The sequence below is a fragment of the Equus quagga genome, chromosome 1 (genome assembly GCF_021613505.1).
Source record: "Equus quagga isolate Etosha38 chromosome 1, UCLA_HA_Equagga_1.0, whole genome shotgun sequence".
Taxonomy (NCBI): Eukaryota; Metazoa; Chordata; class Mammalia; order Perissodactyla; family Equidae; genus Equus; species Equus quagga.
Genome location: NC_060267.1, coordinates 105244523 through 105266175, shown reverse-complemented (window position 1 = coordinate 105266175; position 21653 = coordinate 105244523). Strand labels below are relative to the sequence as shown.

The following is a 21653-nucleotide window of genomic DNA, read 5'->3' as shown; positions in this document are numbered from 1 at the left end:
ATTTTATTCAATGAGAGAAAGACAGAGAGAGGGCAGGTGAGAGGGATGGAAGGGGCATCTCTGCCTCCCAGGGTATTCTGACAACAAGATTAGAGAGGAGGAGGAGCCAGCTCCTGTGGACTCTCAATCAATGATCACTATGGATCCACCACAGTCCAGCAGGGGAGGGACCTCTCGTTCTCTCCAGCCGTGTGCTTTTGCTTTTTAAAATGGGAACAGGGAGGGGCTCACAGCTCACAGAGGAAATGCTGCAAAGCTGCCCAGAATGGAGCCTGCCCCCCGGGTGGCCAAGGGGGGTCTCTGTAGCCAGTCTTCATGCTGGGATGCTCCCAGTGTGCCCCTAGGTGCCATCCTTTCCAGTTCCCTTCCATAAACCTAGCACAAGTCACTCCATTCAGCTCCACACAGTTGCTAACACCCCCGGCAGGTGGGATTCTGGGCGCCTGGTCACAGAGAGGCCCCAGAGACTCACAAAGCCACAACCCAGAGACTCCAACAGCAAGGACGGGTCGAGGCCCTAACCATCCTGCATTGACGGGGGAGCACGGATCACGGGCCTCATGTTACAGTCAGGGGAACTGAGGCTCACAAAGGTGCTGGGGTTGGATGGCGGGGGTATGAGACTCAAATCCAGGTCAATGTGACCTCAGATCCTGTGCTCATCCCACTGCAGCAAGCATAACCTTGGAAGGCATTGAAAACCAACGGATGCTCACCAGCTACGTGACCCCGAGGAGTCACTTAGCCTCTCTGGGCCTCAGTTTCCCTCCTCCACTGGAACCCAAGCTCTTATGAGAGCAGGGGATCCTGTGTGGCCTCAGCACACAGCACAGTGTGTGGCACACAGTAAGTGCTCAGTAAACACTCGTTAGTTACACGCGGGAATCTGTGGTTGTTGAATGAATGTGGCATCAAGGTCGGCCCGACGGGGCCCAAACTGGCATTTCTAGGCCCCCTCTCACGATGCCCACCTCCTCCCCACTCCTCTGCTTTCTTATCCTTGGGCCTTATCCCGGTCCTTGGGCACCCTCCCCGCCGCCCCCTTCCTGTCTGCCTGCTCCCAGCCCTTCTCCCGAGAGAAACGTCCCTGTCTGGGAGGGAGGCGAGAGCTTTCGCTCTTCTGATCTCCCACAGCATTTCAGAGCTGATCATAACAGAAGCTGCTCCCCAGACCAGTGTGAGCAAACCACAGCCTGCGGGTCAAATCAGCCTGCCGTCTGTTTTTGTAAATACAGTTTTATCTGAACACAGCCATGCTCATTTGTTTACGTATTTACTATGCTGTTTACACACTACAGCAGCAGAGTGGAAAAGCTGCAACAGAAATCGTCCGACCTAAAATCCTAAATCCTAAATATCCAACCCAAAATCCTAAAATATCTACAATCCGTCTCTTTACAGAAAAAGTTTGCTGACCTCTGCCAGAGATTAAGTGCAGGTGATGAGGTTTTACACATCTGTCACATCTCCACCACCACGTTCTAGGAGCTTGGGAACTACTTTTAAGTCCGTTTTATGGATGTGGACAACGAGGCCCAGGGATGAAGAGACCGGCCCGGGGTCGTGGAACCAGGAGACGACAGAGCTGGGACGTGAATCCACCCGAATCGCAGATTCGAGACAAACACAACGGGACTGGCTTGCGTGTTGCAAGCAGACTAGAAGCCCAGGAGAAGTTCTGCAGACGAGGGGAAATGGGGCCAGAGGAGCCCAAAAGCCTCTTGGAAGAGGCGGATTTGGAGCTGAGTCATTCTGAGAGAGAGTTAGCCGGATGGGGGAGGTGAGAGATGTGGAAGGAAATCCGGATGGGGTGGGGGGGGGGGGGGGGGTAGATAACTGGGACAGGCAGAGGCAGGAGCCAGCGGGGAGGGCCGGCCCACAGCCAGGGTGACGGGGACCCGCAGAAGGACACTGAAAATGGTGCTGACGGATGATTTGTCTGCAGGGCCCCAGAAGACTGCCAAGTCCACAGGAGGAGAAGGAGGGAAACGCTGCAGGAAATTCCTCACCGAGGCATCACAAGGAATGTCTAATTCCCTAAGAAGGACACAAGCGAAGCGGCTTCTAAGCAAGGTTTTCCTTGTGGCCAAAATGTTAGCAAAAACTCCCCCAAGGGCACAAGCCTGGCGAACTTGGGCAAGCACTTTAAGTCCGTGCCTCGGTTTCCTCACCAAAGTGGGGAACGCCGTGGGCCTGTGGGAGGGTGAAAGGCATTGATATTAGCAAAGCACATCGCACGGGGCCTGGCACGGAGTGAGTGCTATGCAGGGTTGTCAGGTAAACACAGAACACAAATGAGACCCGACTCCAGCAAATATCAGCTCCCAACTTTTTCACCCCAAATGATTCACACGCCGTTCGGAATCCACTGGGCGCACAATGTGGTTAATTTAAACACTGCCGCAGAGTGGCAAACCTGAACAGCATTTCAATGAACATAAACCTTATTTTTAACAAGATACACTTGGGCACTTGCAAGAACATTTAAAAATACCTTCCCCATCCCAAAGCAGCATTGTGTGGCAACCAGGTCCAGGGAGAAATCCTTAGTTTTGGGGTCGTGGTTTTCTTTGGGACCCAGGCTCCAGGGAGGGGCACGGCCAGGGCTGCTGCAGAGGCTGCCATGGGCATTCGTGGCCAAGAGCTGGAAAGACAGTTGGTAGGTTGTTGACCAAACCCTCAAGCTGGCAACCGTCGGTCTGTCTGCTCCCCTCTGGACTGGGGGTCCTCAGAGAGTTTCTGCATCTTCCTTCATTCAACAAACACACAGGGACCCCTGCCACGTGCCTGCACTGTGGACACGGGGGTGGGTACAATGGAAGGGTCCTGAGTCACAGGGCTCATGTTCCAGTGGAGACGCAGACAATGAACATGGAAAGGAGCAAACAAGCCAACAAGACCATTCCAGAGACTTACATGTGCTTTGGAGAAAATAAAGCAGGAAAACAGGACCCCTGTGCGTGCGGTAGGAGGCGAGGGTGTTCAGGTGGTCAGAGAGGGCTTCTCTGAGGCGGTGATGTTTGAGCTGAGAATGGAATGAGGAGGAGGAGCCAGTCCTGGAAGATCTGGGGAAGAGTGTTGGAGGCAGAGGGAACAGCAAGTGCAAAGTTCCAGAGTGGGGTGGAGCCTGGTCATTTTCGAACTCACAGAAGGGCGGGTGCTGGGGGGTGAAGGGCTATGAGAGTGGCCAAGACGCCGTGGAAGGGCCAGACCACACACCGCACAGAGACCCACTAGAGGCCCCGCGGGACTCCCAGGAAGAGGTGCTGGGTGGCCCGAGCTAGGGTGGGGGCAGTGGCTCAGGGAGTAGTGGGGAAGCCACGGCATGACTCCAGCTGATACCATTCACGCTGCATTTTATGTGCACAGTGTCCCTTGCATTGCTCAGGTTGAGCAGTGCTGTCCTAGTACCGCGCCCAGCACACAGTAGGTATTTAATAAATATTCAGTGAATAGTCATAAAACCCAGCTCCGCTTCACTGTCTGTGACAGGCCCTCCATTTCGAGCAAACGTGCTTGTGTTTAAACCAAGCACATGCTTCCTGTGTTTTCTTTCTTTCAGACGGTTCTTGGGCATCTCTCTGCCACCCCAGTTTGCTGGACTGTTGGGCAAGAGGGCTACGTGGTGTAATGTAGACCACGCAGGGTCTTGAAGGCCCTGCAGGGAGGCTGGCCAGCTCGGGCCTGTCACTCACAGTCCCGTGGCTGGGAGGGACTGCGTGTTGATCGATGCTTGGAGTTGCAGCGAAATGTTGATGTCAAGTGTTTAAGGAACAACAAATAGAAGAAAGCCCGTCCACTAATGATTTGTTTCAGCACTTCCTCAGCTCCCGAGAAAATGCCTGTGGAGTATCTGACTAGCCAACAACACGTGCAACGTGCCTCGTAAGAGAAGGCTGATTCCTTGATCTAAGCCCCATGTCTTCCCAGCTTGAGCGCATCTCGGTCCTTCGTAGGAGAGCGTGCTGGCATCCTTGGCGCCCTGCCCCATGTCCATGTTTCATTTGGTCATTTCTTATCTCGGGTGGCTGACTACAAAAGATGCAAGTTGTTTTAAATGTACTTCACCAACATCAGGCAGCTTTGCAAATGCGATCTTATTCCTCCCTGTGAGGGAATCGATGATTCCCAATTTACAGAGAGGGAGACTGAGGCCTGAGGATTTGTATCTGGTGGCGCTCAGGCTCTCCCGGGTCTTCTGCCTCCAGTTCAGGCCCTCTTTTCCACTACAAGGGGCCAGACAGGTGTGAAAGCAGAGCGTCCTGTCTCGGATCTGCGAGGGAGCCATGATGTCTGTCACCCAGCCTCAGCCATCAGCAACCGCTGAGCACAGACTGGAAACCAAGCGGCTGTGCCCAGGCCAGACGACAGCACCTGGGAGAATCCAAGTCAGCAATCTGGCCGGGCACCTGCTGCTGGCCGGGCCCTGGGAACATGGCGGTAAACTCGACACCCGCAGCCACTGCCACCTGCAGCGGACGGTATGACCAGATGCAGAAGGGCCTGCTGGGAAGTGGGCTTCAAGCTCGGTCTCAGGGAACGGCCGGAGCATGCCTCGCAGAGAGAGGCCGAGAGGAGGCCGTGAGAAGCCCGGAGAGGCAAGATTGGCGGATGGAGGGAGGCCCGGGCCGGGTGGGGGTGGGGAACGGCCGGCAGGTGGGTGCTGAGGCTGCGGCGGCATTTCCGCAGTCAGAGTCCGAGGTGGGAGGAGGCCCAGCAAGGCAGGGATGAGGGTGGGGGCCAGCTCGCCCCCCGGGCTGTGAAGTTTGCCTCGAGACCTTTCTCGCTCCTCTTCTGTTGGTGCTGACACAGCCCACAGGTGTGCAAACACGACTCTCCCAGTGACACCCTGGATCTCTTTAGGGGCTTCCTGACACACACGGGCCCCTCTGGACCCAGTGGAAACCTGCGAGTGCTAGAGAAGCAGGGATCACAGTCCCGAAAATCTGCACGGAGCCCAGCCTTCCCGTCTCCAGAGAGGGTGGGGCACCTGCTCCCGGCTAACGGTCACGTCATGTCCTCACTGCCACCTCTCCCGGGGCTGTGTTCCCCGAACCTCCTGCCTGAGCTCCTTGTCAGTCACGTCCCACCCCTCCCTGGCACTCACCCGCCTCCAGGCTCACACTCTGCAGCACGACCCCACCCCACAAGGCTTCTACTCCCTGGGCTTTCCATCTTGGCAAACGGCCTCTATCTTGCCAGTTGCTCAGGAAAAAACCAGGAAGCCAGGCTCGGCTCCTCTCATTTCCTCATTGCATCCAGCCCCTCAGCAAGTCCTATCGGCGCTGTCTCCAAATACAGCCCGAATCCGAGCCTCCCCACCTCGTCCCCGCCACACCCAGGTCCGGGCCACCACGGTCTGTCACAACTCTCCAGCCTGAGCCCCGGCCGGCTGTACCATGGCTCCCATGGAGCGGCCAGAACGGGTTCCTCCAAAGCACAGATCAGATCACGTCACTCCCCACTCAGACCCCTCAGACGGTTTGCACTGGAATCAGAATCCAGCGGAAGCTCCATTCTGTAGCCTGCACGACCCTACAGGATCTGGCTCTGCTGGCCTCTCCAGGTTCTTTTCTGCCTCGTCTCCTCTATCACTCTATATCTGCCTTCTTTCCGTCTCACCAACATGCAAGTTTACTCCTGCCTCAGGGCCTTTGCACTTGCTGTTCCCTCTACCTGGAACATGCTGTCCCCAGATGTCGGTCTACCTCGCTCCCATAATTCAGATCCCACTCCCGTGTCCTCCTCACAGACACCTTCCCTTCCCATCTTGCCTCCCCATCATGCCGCCTCCCCATCACTTCCCATCACACCACTCTGTTTTGTGATGACCTCAAAACCAGCTTCTATTTGTCTACGTTTGAGGCCTCTGTCCCGCCCCTGGAGCGTACGCCCCATGAGAACACAGACTCTCCGTGCTCTCTGTTAAGTTCCCTGGGGTGTCTCCGGAACATAGAACTGTGCGCTCAATGAACGCCTGCCGGCTGACCGACTCAGTGCCATGCTCGGGCTTCCTCCTCTCGAGGGCCTTCCCCTCAGTGGTTGTTTTTATTAGTCAAAGACATTTTGAGAGAAGATAAATAGTGGCATTTATTTGCTGCTGATCAAAACCACAATGTCATCAGTCTTGCTGCCATTATTGAAAAAAGTGGTATTGGAGATTTCATTTTCCTCACATCTGCAGCCGGGGTCCCTCGACTCAGGTTATTAGGGAGCATGAGAGAAGGATGCTGGGAGCAGAGGAGAGGAGGGAGGAAGGGCACACTCTTAGCCCCCCGTGTGCCAGGATCTCTGCCAGAGCTGTCCTTGCACTGTGTCGGCTGAGCCTCCTACCACGGCCCCAGGGAGCAGGTGTTACTGCTGCCTTTGTGCGGATGAGGGAGCCGCGGCCCAGAGACCCGAAGCACCTGCCCGAGGCCACAGGGCTGGCGAGCGGTGGAGCTGAACTCTGTGCTGCCTCTCCAGGAAGAGAAACTGCGAGGTTCCTCGAGAGAACACTTCCCGTCCTCGAGGTCTTCCTTTAATGCCCGTGCATCCTTCTCGACCTTCTCCGAGGAAGGTGCTGCTCAGAACCCGCCATCGCCGCTTCTCAGAGGCAGCATGGTGACGGATCGCGCTTCCTAAATAAGAATTCCTGCCATTTCTCAAAGCTTGACAGGGACCTTCCAGAAAAGGGCAGTGCATGTCTGCTTTAAACACACATGACGCCCACGTTTGGTCCATTTATCACATCCTGCTCCCCAGCTTTGCTCAGGCCCCCGCTCACAGTCGTCTCTGCACAGAGACCTGCTCACATCAGCTCTTCTCACACTCTCTCCCCACCTGCTCTCTTGCCTTCCTCATGCACCTGTCGCCACCGGCTCGTCTACCGTCTAAGAAACACCATACATCGATTTGTTTAGTTCTCGGTTGTCTCCTTCTACTAGAACATTAGCTCCAAGAGAGCAACTTTATCTGGTTTTCTTCCTACTGTGTGTCCCCAATGCCTAGAACCACTCACGGTATGTAGTGGGGGACAAGTAAATATTGCTTAAATGAATGAATGAATTTAATTACTACATAGATTCAGTACTCAGTTTATGCCTTTCTGACATTATTCTGTTTTTTCTCCCTTAAATAAAGTTTTTATTATGTAAAGCAATACAAATCCACAGTTGGAAATTTTTTTTAAATACAGATAAGCAAAGAGGAAAATAAGGATCTTCAGTCATCCCACTACACCGCTGCGACATTTAGGTGTATTCTCTGCCGGATTTTACTGACCCACAGGTACACACGTACCTTTTCACAAACACTTATTCAAAAGCGACGTGGGGCACGTTTGCTGCATCCCTGGCACCACGCAGGGCCCTGGGCCCTGTGAACCCCGTTCTGGGCCAGTGGTGGGAGAAGGCGGGCAAAAACCACCCCATGGAGACCCGCTGGTCTAGAGGGGGAGACCGATGTTTAGAGAGGCTCATACTGTCCCTTGCCTTGAGTGACCAGCAGCTGTCACTCGCCGATTTTTGTGACCCCATTTCCAAGTTCCTAGACACATTTCTGGTGGCTGCCCGTCCCACAGTTCACACCCACGGTTCCCTGTTCTGGACGCTTCGGTTGAAGACCCAACTCTGACTCAGAGGCAGAGCCCGAGGAACAGGGAGCCCTCTGCCGAACTCGGGCCAGCCTCGCCCAGCCTAAGCGCCACCAGCACCACCGTGGATCTCTGGTGGAAAAGATCTCGGACCACAGACCTCTCGCCTACGCCAGGCACCCAGCCCCAAATCCTCTCCCATCTCTCACTACCTCCACTCACCCCCTGCACCACCAGAAAAGGGCAAATGGAACCTGCAAGGGAAGGTCGTCAGAGCAGGGGCCGGTGGAGACCGTCCTGCTCAACATTCCCATTTCACAGGCGTGGAAACTACGGCCGGGAGGAGAGGAGGCTGGCGGCCACCTGGTGTGAACGTCCTAAGGGGACTTTGCACCATTTTCCGAGGGCCACATGAGACTCACATGGACGGAGCTTGCGGGAATAGGGGGTGAGTGCTCCCCAGCACTCCCTGAGCACTTCCTGGGGCTCCCTCGCTGACGATGCACGGGCATCATTTCACTGAATCTCTGCCACAGTCTTAAGAGGTAGGGGTGCTTTTTATGCCCATTTTACAGAGAGGTTGACTGACTGAATGTTACTGTTAAGGAAAAAAGCACTAGAATAGACCCACCTGGAAATAACCTCCCCTGTTACATTTCAAGTCCAGCTGGATTCCCAAAGAGGTGTCCACGGCCGGCAAGGCCTCAGGGGCCTGTGTATCAGACACTAGGAGGAACTGGGAAGCCAGTAGGAAGTTCCCCAGATCCTGACCTCTCGTCTGGGTCTGAGCCAGGGCAGCAAGGAGGGAACAAAGCCCACTGGGCTGGGGCTCTGAGACCCTGTCCGTGGGAGGACCCAGGGCTGAGATGGGTCAGGATGGGCCCCCGTGGGGGGTCTAGCTGGCAGAGCTGCACCCACCTGGCCTGGTCCTCTGACCTCTGGCCACTGTCCATTTGCAAGCAGCTCCCCCTCCAGGGGCAGGAGTGGCCCGGAGAAGCCGCTGGAATCCAGGGAAGGACAGGGGTCCCTCGGGGACCAGCGGGGGAGTCAGCCTCGCAGCAGGAGCTCACTCACTTGCTGCCTCTCTCAAGTCGAGTCTGTCCCAGGCCTGGAGATGCAGAGATGACCAGGGCACGGCCCTGTGGGGGGATACAGGCCATCAAAGGAGGCAGGCAGGCTAAGAAGTGACCATAATGAGAGACGTGCTCGAGTGGAGGGAGACGTGAGCCAGGTTCTGAACCAGGTTTTCCTGGGGTATGAGCGTGCGCTGGTCCCATTCCAAGAACCTCTTGGAATGGCCCAGGGGGAAAGGCTCTGCCTCAGACCAGACAGTGGCGTTTCCACCCTCTGGGCCAGTGCTTGTCCTGAGGGACTTCAGAAACCCCTCTGTGCTTCAGTTTCCAAACCTGCAAAATGATAGCCCAGGCCCAGCACTTGAGAGAATGTGCACAGAGCACCTAGCTTGGTGCCTAGCACTTAGGAGGTACTTAGCAATACCTCCCCAACACCTGTCAGCAAACAAGAGAAGAAATGACGATACTGCGAGGCGCTGTGAGGATGTGGAGCACTGACACTCTCACCCACGGCTGGGGTGCAAAATGGGACGCCCACGCTGAAGAAGAGTTGGGCAGTTTCTTACACAAAGAAACATAAACTTATCATACAACCCAGTAACCCCACTCGTAGGTACTTACCCAGGAGAAATAAAAGCTTATGTGCATACAAAAATAAAGTGGCTTTATTCCCAGTTAGAAAAAATTGAAACAAACCCTGATGTCTCTCAGTGGATGATAGAATGACTGGACAAACAAACTCTGGGGCATCCTTCGATGGAATACTACTCAGCCGTGAAAAGGAATGAACTAGTGACGTGTGTGATAGCATCTCAAATGCAACGTGAGGAGTGAAACAAGCCAGGTTCATAAGTTGCGCACTGCATCCCTTCTGTGCTATGGAAAAGGCAACTCTGTTATCAGTGGTTGCCAGAGATCTGGGGGAGGGGAAGAGGTTGACTACAAGTGATGGGGGAAAATTTGGGGGGTAACAGAACTGCTCTGTACCTGATTAAAGGGGAGGTCACACAATGGTGTGCATCTGTCCAAACTCACAGAACTGTACACTAAAAGAGGTGAATGTTACTGTATAAAAATTATACCTGAATTTAAAAAATAGGAAAAAAGCCTTCTAGAATGTCCTTGGCCTGCTGGAGGTTCTAGGACCACCCCCTGGACCAATCCTTCCTCCGCTGGACTGTCTAGGGCTGGCAGGGCCTCGCCTCCTGCCTGGCAGCCCAACCTTTTCCACCCCGAGGCGGAGGGAGGCAGAGCTGCTCCGGGGCCCAGCCTGCCTTGTCGTTAGCATAGAATCCCTCGGCGGCTTCCCGGGGCCGCGGGAGCCGTGGGTGCTGCTGTTATCCCCACTGTCGCTCCTCAGCAGACAGCTCAGCACAAGGAGGGACGTGGGAGGGGCGCCAGCCAGGCCTGAGGGCAGGGATGACAGAGGAGGAGGCCCGGGTGGGGCTCCAGGCTAGCCACTCCACTCCAGGACCCACAAGCTGGGCACTGAGGCCTGGAACCATCTTCCATTTGACCCTTGCTGTGTCTTAAAAAAATTACAGCCAATGTTTAAAGTTGTACCATCCAAGACGGTCACTTTGAGCCACACGTGGCTACTGAGCACTTGAAAGGCGGTTAGTCCTACCGGAGACGTGCTTCAAGTAAAATACACAGCAGATTTCAAAGATGCAGTGTGGACAAAAAGGTATAAAATTTTGTTTTGCTTTCATATCAATTCTATGCTGAAATAATACTTTGGATATATTTGGTTAAATAAAAATATATCATTAAAATCATTTTTGCCTGTTTCACTTTACTTCTTTTAAAGTGACTACTAGAAAATTTAAAGTTACTTATGTAGCCTGAATTACATTTCTATTGGGTTGCTCTGGTTTAAAGACTGGGCAAGTTCACATAAAAATCTAGACTTCTGGAGTCCCTTGAAAATTCTGGCAACACTGGGTCTGCAAGGAAGCAGCGAGCTGGGGCTGAGTAACTGCTGAGCTCTTTGGAGGGGGCAGGTGTCTCTAGTTTGCCACAGTTCCCACCACTCCCTATTGCATTACATCTGTCCCCCTTCCCTTATTTATACGACCTGCTCAGTCCCTACAGGCACGTAAGTTTACAATTCTGGTCTACATGTGCCTTATTTGAGCAACCTCTGCCCTTCCACAGCTGAAGTAACCACAGTGCCGGTGACCCCTAAGTCAACCCACCCTTCTGAGAGGAACACTTGTGTGAACTTCCCCAGCACATGTTCGAGAAGCACGCAGACACTTGTCTGTGAATATTTAACTGAATTCCCAGGATGTGCCCGGCACTGAGGATTCAGTGAGGAGCAGACATAGTTCCCTTCACTTGAACACTTCCCAACCCCCCTCAGTGGTTCTCTTCACGCAATCTCGCCCTCACCAGTCTGTCCTCCACACAGCAGGCAGGCCCATGTCACTCCCCTGCTCAAAGCTCTTCAAGGGCCCCATTGATTTCAGGACAAGGTTTAAACACCCACAGCCCCTGGGACAGGGGCCTGCTGACAGCGATGCCTCCCATGAGAGCTCACCCCAGCAGGTACCGTCAGCTCCCCTCTGCCTTGAATCTTCCCTCTCTACTGGATGGTTCCCCACCAGCTTCAAGCATGCTGTGCTCTCTCCCATCTTAAAAACATATCCTCTCTTGACCTCAGCCTTCTCCTCTCGCTCCATTTCTCTGTTTTCCTCAATGGCTACGATCCTCTTCTACAATGCTTACTCCAAAGGGGATGAATAGCAGAATATCAGGCCTTGTAACAGCCTTCACAGCTTAAATTCTGCAAAGCACTTTATGACATGGAGTTGGGACTCTTCCAAATGAGGAAGCCGAGGCTTGCACTGGCAAAGGCCATTTAACTAGGGTGATAGAAATCCATGTTTCCTGACTTTCAATTCCATGGCATCTTCATCGGCCTTGGATCAGGACAGACCAGAGGAATTGAGGAGAAACCTCAATTCCCAAAGGTGAGGGGCAACTAGAGTAATGGGGGCCAGTTCCAGAAGGTGGGTCTACATGCAGAGGTCAGATCTGAGCAGGAGGAAGATCAGAGAACCCTGCCATGGAGAAGGAGATCTGCGGTCCAGGTCCGCCTCGATCTAAGACTCAACCGGTGGGAGGGTAGGAAGAAGAGGGAACTCACAGTGACGTCAACCACCGTCAGGACTCCATCTTGCTCCTCCTTCATGCTCCCAGATGCCCCGTGCTTCTGACGCCACTATCACCCCTGATTTATGGCTCAGGAAACTGGGCTTGGAGAGGGGAATACCTACTGCCGCCCAGCTGACTTGCCTCACCACGGTACAGGAGGGAGGGAAATGGACGGGGGAGAGAGGAGACAAGGTTAACCAATGGTTGATAATTATTGAAGCTGGGTAATGAGTACATGGGGCTTTACTAAGTTATTCTATTTTTCATTACGTTTGAAATTCCCCATAATTAAAAGTTAGCCATAAATAAAGTCACCCAGTTAAGTGGTGGAGCCGACACTGAAAGTCAAGCCTGGGTGACTCCCACACCATGTGCTCTCCTCTCTGCCTCCCCAGGGACTCTGCCCATCCCACTTTGTGCTTTTCTGTTGGAAAAGTTTCCGGTACTCAAAGGCCCACAACTTTGCTCTTCTCCCTGTATGAATATGGAAACTTTAGGAACAAACTTCACAAACATTTTTGCTCTTATACCCCAAGGGCCCTGCCCCATCTGAGAACAAATCTTTTTCTTGGGGTTGTGACCATGAACCATTGGTGGTCACATGCCTCAGACTCCACCTAAGAGTGACGGTGTTCCCACAGGGTTGTATCTGCTCCACTCAAAAAAAGACGGTCCATTTCATTTCACACTGTCACGCGGGAACACGACCACGTGCTTCCATTTACTGTCTGCCCCCTTTTAAGGGGTTCAGGGAAGCATCACACATCTGCTGTCAGGTTAGAGATGGATTTCAAATTCAATTCTGTTTTAAAAAGAAAAGGAAAGGAGGGTCATCCAAAAACTCAATCTGAAACCACAAGTCTTTGCCGGGCACTTACCAAATTCTAGCTATTAGACCTTATCAAATATGCAGGATTAGCCCCATTGTGCAGGTGAGGAAACTGAGACTTAGAGAAGCTGAGCCACCTGCAGGAAACAGAGCTGGAATTTGTACAAGGTCTGAGGGACCTCAGAGTCCATACTCTCATAACCAACACTCTGGCCTAGAATAGGCCTCCCCGACAGTTTACTGCCTGGGCAGAGAAACATCTATGTAATGAGCATATATATTTCTCTGGCATTGCATTTGGTTCTTTCGATGCTTTAGCTCATTAACTCACACAGCCAACAACAAATAGGCACCACTTGGGGTGGGCCCTGTGGCAAAGTGGTTAAGGTCACGTGCTCTGCTTCAGTGGCCCAGGATTCAAGGGTTTGGATCCTGGGTGTGGACCTACACACCGCTCATCAAGCCATGCTGTGGCAGCGTCCCACGTACAAAATAGAGGAAGATGGGCACAGATGTTAGCTCAGGGACAATCTTCCTCACAAAAAAAAAAAAAAAAGGAAAGAAAGGAAGAAAGGAAAGAAAAGAAAAGAAATAGGCATCATCATCCCCACTTTATAGATGAGGAAATGGAGGTTTAAGGGGTTAAGGTCATCAGTTGGTTAGAGATTTTAATCTAGGTCTCCCTCATCCCGAACGTGATTGTTTTTCCAGACACTGGTTCTTGGTCCAGATGTAAGCACAATCCATTTCTAAGACAACGCAGTGGGAGTCAGAGCTGTACTAAGGCGACTGACTGCAATGTTCTGGGCACCCCCGCTGGTCAGGACCCTGGAGAGCTCCAAGCGCTTCCGTGCTGATTGGCTTCCGGATGCGCACTTCAGGGCAATCCAGGCTCTCATAGGTCTATCCTGGACAGGTCCCTCCCACCAGAGCCCGGAAGCCATCGCAGGGCTGGCAACTTGTCCTACGTGCGGGCCTTTAGCTACAGGGCCTTGTCAGGTGTCCGGGGTTTGGGGGGCAGGATCGGGGCTGGAGGTCCTCCAGGAATGAGGCGGGGTGTTAGATAGTCTTCTTAGATATCTTCCCTCCTCCCCCTGGTTGAGGCCTTTCAAGGCCTTCTTTTCCGTCTGTAGTGGGCATCTCCTCCCTTCGGGGCAGTCTTAAGGTCCTAGTTAGTAAGGGGTGCCTTCGTGGAGAGTTCTCGGTGGAATAATACACCTTTCCAGCTGCATACCACCAGGCAGTTTATAAAATACTTTTTTTGTGGCATCATCACTTTCCATTTCCACAACAGCCCTGTGGGTCAAATATTAATTACCCCACCGTGCAGAGAAGGAAACAGAGGCTCAGAAATAGTAGATGACCCGCCCAAGGTCGCACAGCTAGAAAATCTCAGAGCTGAAACTCGAACCCTGTGACCAGTACACCAAGTTGCCATGACACATTTACAGAGCAACCACGTCACCTTCCATTAAGGATATTACCTTCACCAAAATTATGTTTACTTGATGCTTGACAATTTTGTTTTGAGAGCAAAACGGTAAATATGACCATAATCTATCACCCCTCCTGGATTCAAGCAGTATTTGTTAACCAATAAATGCAGTCTACTTAATAGAATAAAATCCAAGCCCTTTGCACAGCCTACAGGCTCAGCCCAGCCTCTGCCCAGCCTCTGACCTTGTCTCCCACCATTGTCCTCGTCCTTGCCGCACCGTGAACTCCCCAAGCTCGTTCCCAACTTGACGCTTCTGCACTGACTGTACCTCTGCTGGGGAAGCCCTCCCCCCAGATCCCTGCATGGCTGCCTGCTTGTCACTCCACTCTCAGCTCAAAGGCCCCCACTTCTGAGAAGGCCCTCTGATGACCTGAGCTAAGGAGCCACGTCACCCTCTCCCATTACCCTGTGTCACCCTTCCTGGCACTCACCACTATGTGAACCAATCACCTGGACTTTTCAGGCCATTGCCCTTCTTTCCTGTATTGAACCTAAGCTCCACGGGCGCAGGGACTGTGTGGGTCTGAATGTCACGCATGGCGTAGACACCCAAGGAACGTCTGCTAAATGAAGAAACGTCATCATTTATCTCATGCAGTGACCACGGATTTAGGTCTCCAGTGTGTCTCTGATTACCTCAAGGGAGGTGCCAAGGGTGGGAAAACAAGTTCTCAACAAATTTTTCCAAAAATGAGCACGCCCCATCTCACAATTGTAGAGCAAGCGGCTGTCACTTTGGAGTGGTTAAGAGTCACGTTAGCAGTCAGAAGAGCCCATACTTCTTCAAAGAGGAAAAGCCAGTCCTAGGCAGGTTTGTGAATTCCTTGGCTGTCGCTCCTGCATGGCTTAGTTTCAAAAGGAAACCAGAGTTCCCTGAAGAAGGCCCAGATCATTCTGAAGGGCCACTTCTCTCTGTCCCTCAAGATGAAAACTCCACAAGAGTCAGCTGCCAGCAGAGTCCAGGGGCGGGAGAAACACACAGTCAGGAATGCCTTCATCCCCACATGAAGGAGGCCGCGGGGAGGCAGCGGGAGCTCCCCCAGGCACACTCTACAAGGAATCTCGGCACACTGGCACGCGGCATGCCACACACACATGCACACACACATGTGCGCACACACACACACAGGAGCACATCCTCTCAGGGACTAAGAGCACTTGAAACGAGCGCCCGCGGCACGTGGGATTCTGTTGTGGCAGGGCAGTCAAAAACGCTAGGTTGAGAAGGTCAGTGATGAGCAGTCAAGTCACCCCCAAATATGTGCCAAGTGTTTCTGCCCCCTCCCCACTAGCCAGCTGTGTGACAGCCGAATGAAATGGTTCACAGCGTGGGTTATGGAGCCAGACGTCCTGGGTTTGAATCTCGGTTCCACCTCTCACTAGCTGTGACCTTGGGTAGGTTACTCTAGAACCTGGTGCCTCAGTTTCCCCCCCGATGAAAGGGAACAACAACGGTGTCTACTGCCTTAAGTAAGCTCTGCATGCATTACTGTAATTTTTATTATTGCCATTGTCCTCAAGCCTTTGAGCCCTGGTCACCTCCTCTGTCAAATGGCCCTCAAGCCACCAACACTCAGAAGGACGTGGCAAGGATTAAACAGGAAAAGACTTGCAAACCGTGCACATCACACAGTTAGGAGGGAACAGCACCTCAGATGAAACTCCAGGCTGGGCTGCCACTGAGCGGGGAAAGGCAGATGTCAGGGGAAGATACGTGATAAGACCACCAGCCAAGGAGGCTCCTCAGAATGCACAGGGCCCCCTGGAAGTCAGAGAAGGGAGAAGATCCTCTGAGATGTGTGTTCCAGAAAGGCCTCACAAAGAGGTGAACTGAGCACAGTCTGGGGTGAAATTAGCTAGCTGCAGAGGAGTGAAAGAAGGATGGAGAACCGCTGTAGTGGCTGAAAACAGGGTTGGTGGGGCCGGAGTCCCTGGGTTCAAAACCCAGTTACTCTGCTTCCAAACTGTGTGACTGTGAGCAAGTGCCTTACCCTCTCTGTGCCTCAGCTTATTCACCTGTGAAATGGAGGCAATTACAGTCCTTACTTTCATGGGTTGTTATAAAGATTAAGAGATGATACACTTAGCCTAATGCCACAAACTTTATGTTCTTAAATGACAAACATGTGGGGTGAACACAAAGAAATAGGGTTTCTGTGCCTCCCAACTGTTCACTCTCCTGTGAAAGAGAGGGCTCCAAGGCTACAAGGATGTAAAATAAAAGATCCTTAGCCTCCTCTTCAACTTGTTCCAGACTTATTCTTACCTCTGTGCCTTCGCCCATGCTGTCCCGCCCCCACCCTCTAGGAGGATCTCTGGTTGAAGAGCATAAAGAAGCAACCAAGCAAACAAAAACGCAGGTCTGCACTAAGTAAGTGTTTGTTGACTGACTGCACAACATGCATGGAAACAAGAGGATGGCATTTCCAAGGTGGTTTCTCAGTCCTAGAAGCAACCAAGCAGGGGCGACGACCTGCAGTCCAGGCCTGGAGGACAGACCCAGGGTACACCGACACGGTACCTGCCCCTCGGCCACTAAGTGAGGAAGCCGATTATCCCCTTCAGAGCAAAGTGCGTCTTAAGACAGGGAAGTGATCCCACCTGCCCCGCAGCACTGCTGGGCCCCTGGCAGAGGCTGCACCAACAGTCGTCCTCAGACAGGGGCATGGTGCCTGGGCTCACATTCCATATCCCCAGTGGGAGCACAGGCGGGCCCCGCGTCCTCAGGCCTCAGTCCACACACCAAGCTGCTGCTGGAGGAATGCCCCTAAAACCCAGCTCTGCCGGTGCCCTGCCCCTGCTAAATAACCTTCAGTGGCTCCCTACTGCCTTGAGCCTGGGTGTGGCATCTGAAGCCCTTTGGAGACAGGGCTCCACCTACCCTCTGACCCCAGGCTTCACCACTTCTCACTGTTGGTTCCCAGAACTGCCCTCACCTTTGACTGTGAGCTCTCTCCTGGCAGACTCACACTCATCCTCCTCGGTTGTCCTCTCCTCCAGGAAGCCTACCCATCCTCCGCCTGGACTCTCCCACCCTCCACTGCAGCCGCACCCCACTGAACCGTGGTTTCGCATCTGTCTTTCCTGGACCGAGAATCCCTTGCGGTGGGCATGGTGCTGGCTTCAGCTCTGCACCCCCAGCACCGCCCACCATGGGCCGGACAGAGCAGCCTGGAGGAGCCCCCGCAGCAGCGCACTCACAACGGACTTTTACTCGGTTGAAGTTACACTGCGTTTTTAGGTGGAACCTTTGCCCCCAGGTTTTACTAAGTGTATTCATTCAACCACGACTGAGTATGTGATCCGTGCCAGGCACTGAGGGAATAAACAGACACAGTCCCTGTCCTCACGGAGCTTACGTGCCACGGGGGAGAGACAGCCAATACGCAGGAATTCAAACAAACAAGAGGATTTTAGAGCGATGACTAACACAGACTGTGGGGCCATAGGGGACAACCCAGATTCCGGAGGGCTTCCTGGAGGAGGAGACCTCTGAGCCGTGATGACGTGGATTGGGGCAGGTGGGATGGGTACCTCAGGCTGGGTTTCCTGCAGGCCTCTCGATGCCGAGGTTCGTCTGAGCTGTCTTGCTGAACAGTGGACTGTTTCTGGGTATGAAACCAGCATGTGGCAGGCCTAGAAGATGGCATCAGAGAGCAGAGGGGCTGGGGCGGGTGGGGCGGACCGGCTGCCACCCCGGCACAGCCCGCCACCTGCTCCTCCCTGAGCCCCTGCTGGGCCTGTGTAAAATCAGAAAATATCCTTCTCCTGCCACTGGGTCGAATTTCCCAAGTGTGTCCCTGAAGGTGCTGTGAACCAGTGCCCAGGGAGGGCTGGCGCCCTGCAGGGCGAATTCCTCCGTGATGAACATTAACCAGCTGCTGACCGACAGGCGGCCACCTGCCCCGGCTCTCCGCCCGCGTCACTGCCCCTCACCCCTGAGCAGAGGGCTCAGCAGCTTGCTCAACCCCAGCCGCTGCGTATTTAATTAAAATGGGATCACTGCTCACCCAGGAACCATGGGGGAGAACAAAAGGCCCTTTCACGGCGGAAACTGGCTCGGTGGCATCGGTGGCGTCGGCTACGGCTGTACTCAGGAGCCTCTGGTTTCAGACGGCAGACGTGCTGGGGCTCCGCCTCTCCTGTGGCGGGACCTGCAGCCCCCTCCCTGCGCCTGGCCCGCCCGTGCCAACTCTCACTCGGCCTTGGATAGGGGCTCTGACGGCCTGCAGGCAGCTGTCCTGGGAGCACCTGGGGACCACTCACCTGCTCACCAGAAAGCCAACCTTTTCTGCAAAGGGTGGGAGGATGAGCTGGAATGAGGGGTGTGACCACGGAAAACAGACGAGGTCAGGCGGGAACCAGAATAAGCGTTAGGGGCAGGGCAAGACTGAGAAGTCCCCGGGGGGAGAGGCCTGGTCAGCAGTGGTGGCTCACTGTCCAGTGGTTAAGGACCCCTGTCCTGCATTCAAGTAACAGCCCCAGATTCCGAGCCCTGGAGCCACTCTGAGCCTGCAGCAGCCAGCTGCTCCAACAGAGGAGGTCCTGGAGCCACCCTGAGCCTACGGCAGCCAGCTGCTCCAACAGAGGAGGTCCTGGAGCCACCCTGAGCCTGCGGCAGCTGCTCCGACAGAGGAGGTCCTGGAGCCACCCTGAGCCTGCGGCAGCCAGCTGCTCCAACAGAGGAGGTCCTGGAGCCACCCTGAGCCTGTGGCAGCCAGCTGCTCCAACAGAGGAGGTCCTGGAGCTACCCTGAGCCTGCAGCAGCTGCTCCAACAGAGGAGGTCCTGGAGCCACCCTGAGCCTGCAGCAGCCAGCTGCTCAGACAGAGGAGGTCCTGGTGCACGGGGAGGGGCCCCTCGTGCATGCTGGAGCCTGTGTGGCCTTGCCGGCTTGCCCGGCTGAGACAGAGTCAGAGTCTGAAGATGGAGGAGACTGTGTGTCAAGCTCAGCAAAGTGCGGGGAAGTGGCCACAATCTCTAGGCAGAAAAGGGGAAGATGCGCCCAGAGGCCACGACTGGAGGCAGGAGTGAGCACAGACACACCTGAAGCACGCAGAACTGGCACAGATGGGAGTCCAGCTGGGTTGAATCCGGGGCTCGAGGCCCATATAACAGGGACACCAGGCTGGCGGGGCCCTGGGGCAGGCTTTGAAGCTGTCCCCACGTATGAAGCAGCAACCCCCCGAGAGGAGAAGGAACGCCCGGAGGAGGCTGGGGCGGGGGTCGGGAGCCTGGGGTCTGGCTTGGCTCTGCCCCAGACTGACTGGCTGTCAGACTTTCCCCTCTGGAACTCGGTTTCCTCATCTGTAAAATGCGGACCATGATTTGCACCCCTGGCCATGAAGTAACAATGAACTAGAAGGTCTCCAAGATCCTTTCCATCTAACCTTCTCTGTCCGCTCCTGGTTGTTCAGAACAATTCTCTGCCTCCCATCCCTCACCCCTCCTAATTTGGGCCAGTAGCTGAGCAAAGCCCAGGGGGAAGGCCCCCTCGGAGGCAAGGAGGGGGCGCTCGGGAGCACGCACACACAGCATAAGCTCGCGCATGACGGCCGGGCAGGGAGGGGACCCACACGCCAGAACTCAGGCACAGCCCAAACAGAGGCTGGCTGAGCTCAGGGCTGCTGGGGGGGCACTGAGCATGACTCTGACACCGTTAGGAGCAACCCCCCGACCCCGTCCCCCTCCAGCCTCCCAAGGAGGGAGAGGGTTTGCTTCGTTTTCGTCACTTCCCCCAGGGAAGCCAGCTCCTGGGCACATCACTTCATTAATATGGGATTACAGGGATCACGGCCTGCAGGGTGGAGCAGGCCACAGAGGCAGACTGTGGGGCCTCGAGATGTCCTCCCTGCCAGGCAGAAGGAGAGACTGAGGCCCGAGCGGCTGTCCCTGGAAGGCAGAGGGAGCCGGCTGAAGCCCTCGGAGCTGCCTGCCCCTCCCCACCCACATCAGAGGAACGAGGCCCGGGAAACGGGCTGCCTGGAACCCCACCCGCTCCTGCCATTTCCCTCCTCTGTGGGCCTCTCAAGGGCAGATGTCCCCAGACTCTGTGCAGGTCACGACACCACTCCTGGCCCAGCTTTCTGAGAGCCTGACCCCAGACCCTGGGGTCCCAGGAGGCGACTTCAGGACGCACCAACAACGCCGCCCCACCGTGTGGGACAGGGCTGCAGCTCCCTGCAGCTCCTGCTGGTTCTGTGCCGCAGGGAAGACTCAGCTCACAGCCACTGTGTCTTTAATGCGCCCCCCACCGCGTCCCCTTCTAACAGAGAGCTGGGCCTCGGGCACAAGAGCTGGGTAGAATTTCATCACAGGATTATTTTCTACTCCTTTGTATTTATTTTGATGGTTGGCTTCTATGTACGACAAGTGATATTCTATTCCACTGAAGTTGCATAACAAAGTTTATCTTTAAAATAACGTAATTGAGTAAAATGGTGAACTGACGAAAGCAAGAAGACGTGGGTGATAACAGGTGATTCACAGACACCGGGAAACGGTGGGGCGGGACACGAGTGACGGCAGCTGGGCAGAGCGGGTGTGGGGGACAAATGCCTCCCTTTGCAGATGGGTAAACTGAGGCCTGGAGAGGGAAAAGGACTTGCCCGAGGGGAGCTCACGGCAAAGCTGGTATTTGAACAAGACCACGCCCGGTGCCAGCCCTCGGAGCCTCTTCCATCTCCATTCTGGGGGCTGTCACATCCCTCTTTCCTCTGAACGGGGCCCCTCGTTTCCCTGACTTCTCAGCTCCCCTGTCCTACATTTTCCCTCTTCCCCCGCTCTCCACACCAGCCCATCCTTGCTCTGGTCGAGGGATGGAAAGCTGCATTAGTGAGAAACCACGGTGAGATGTATCAGAAAGAACTCAGACCTCGCAGCCAGCACTGGGTGACTCCGCCCTCGAAAGCTGAGTGCATCTGCACCTGCAGCTGGCCCTCTCTGGCCTGGCCTCCTTTCCTGAGCAAGAAACGATACCACGGCCCTCCGGGGACCGCTGTGAGGCTGAAAGGAGCCGCCGCCACCCCTGAAACGCCCAGCACGGCGCCTGGCGTGTCTGGCAGACGCTCAATGGGTGTTCCTGCCCTAACAGAAGAGTTTCATTTCAGAAGGAGCGCGGCGTGGCTGTGCCTGCCCTTGCGATGCTCCGTGACACTCTTGAGAGCACATGAGAAGTCTTAAAACTGCTTGAAAAATAGAGAAGTCATATAGAATTTGTACACTCGTCGTTGGAGTGCGAACCCTGCTGCTGCAGGCCTGCCCTGCTGAGTGGGCTTGCTCAGCGCCCCGTCTGCCCAGCAGACCCCTCTCTTCTCTAAAGGTCAGGTGACTCCCGTGCAAGAGTTCGGGCTACCAGCTCAGAGCCTGGCTCAGAGAAGGAGATCTGATGATGCGGTGACTGTGGGGCCTGCTAACCGGGGCGCTCTTTGCCCGCCCTCCCAGCCGCCCCCCTCGGGGCGGAGGTGGGCAGGCTTGATCAGAGACGCCTTCACAGACCTTTGTTCTGGCATTCAGTACGAAC

The 21653-nt window shown here is 54.6% G+C and overlaps 1 protein-coding gene across 8 annotated transcripts in view; it reads right to left on the bottom strand.

Moving 5' to 3' along the window:
* Positions 1-21653, bottom strand: part of ATP2B2 (ATPase plasma membrane Ca2+ transporting 2) — a 355046-nt gene that overhangs the window by 241875 nt on the left and 91518 nt on the right. The window contains exon 1 of one of the 8 annotated variants that reach the window (XM_046675053.1): positions 17069-17099. The exons of 6 other annotated variants lie outside the window; for them this stretch is intronic. The gene's annotated coding sequence lies outside the window, so the exon portion shown is untranslated. Of the gene's footprint in view, positions 1-11797; positions 11927-17068; positions 17100-21653 lie in introns of those variants that run through there. One more of the 8 variants, XM_046675044.1, reaches the window with a different exon arrangement.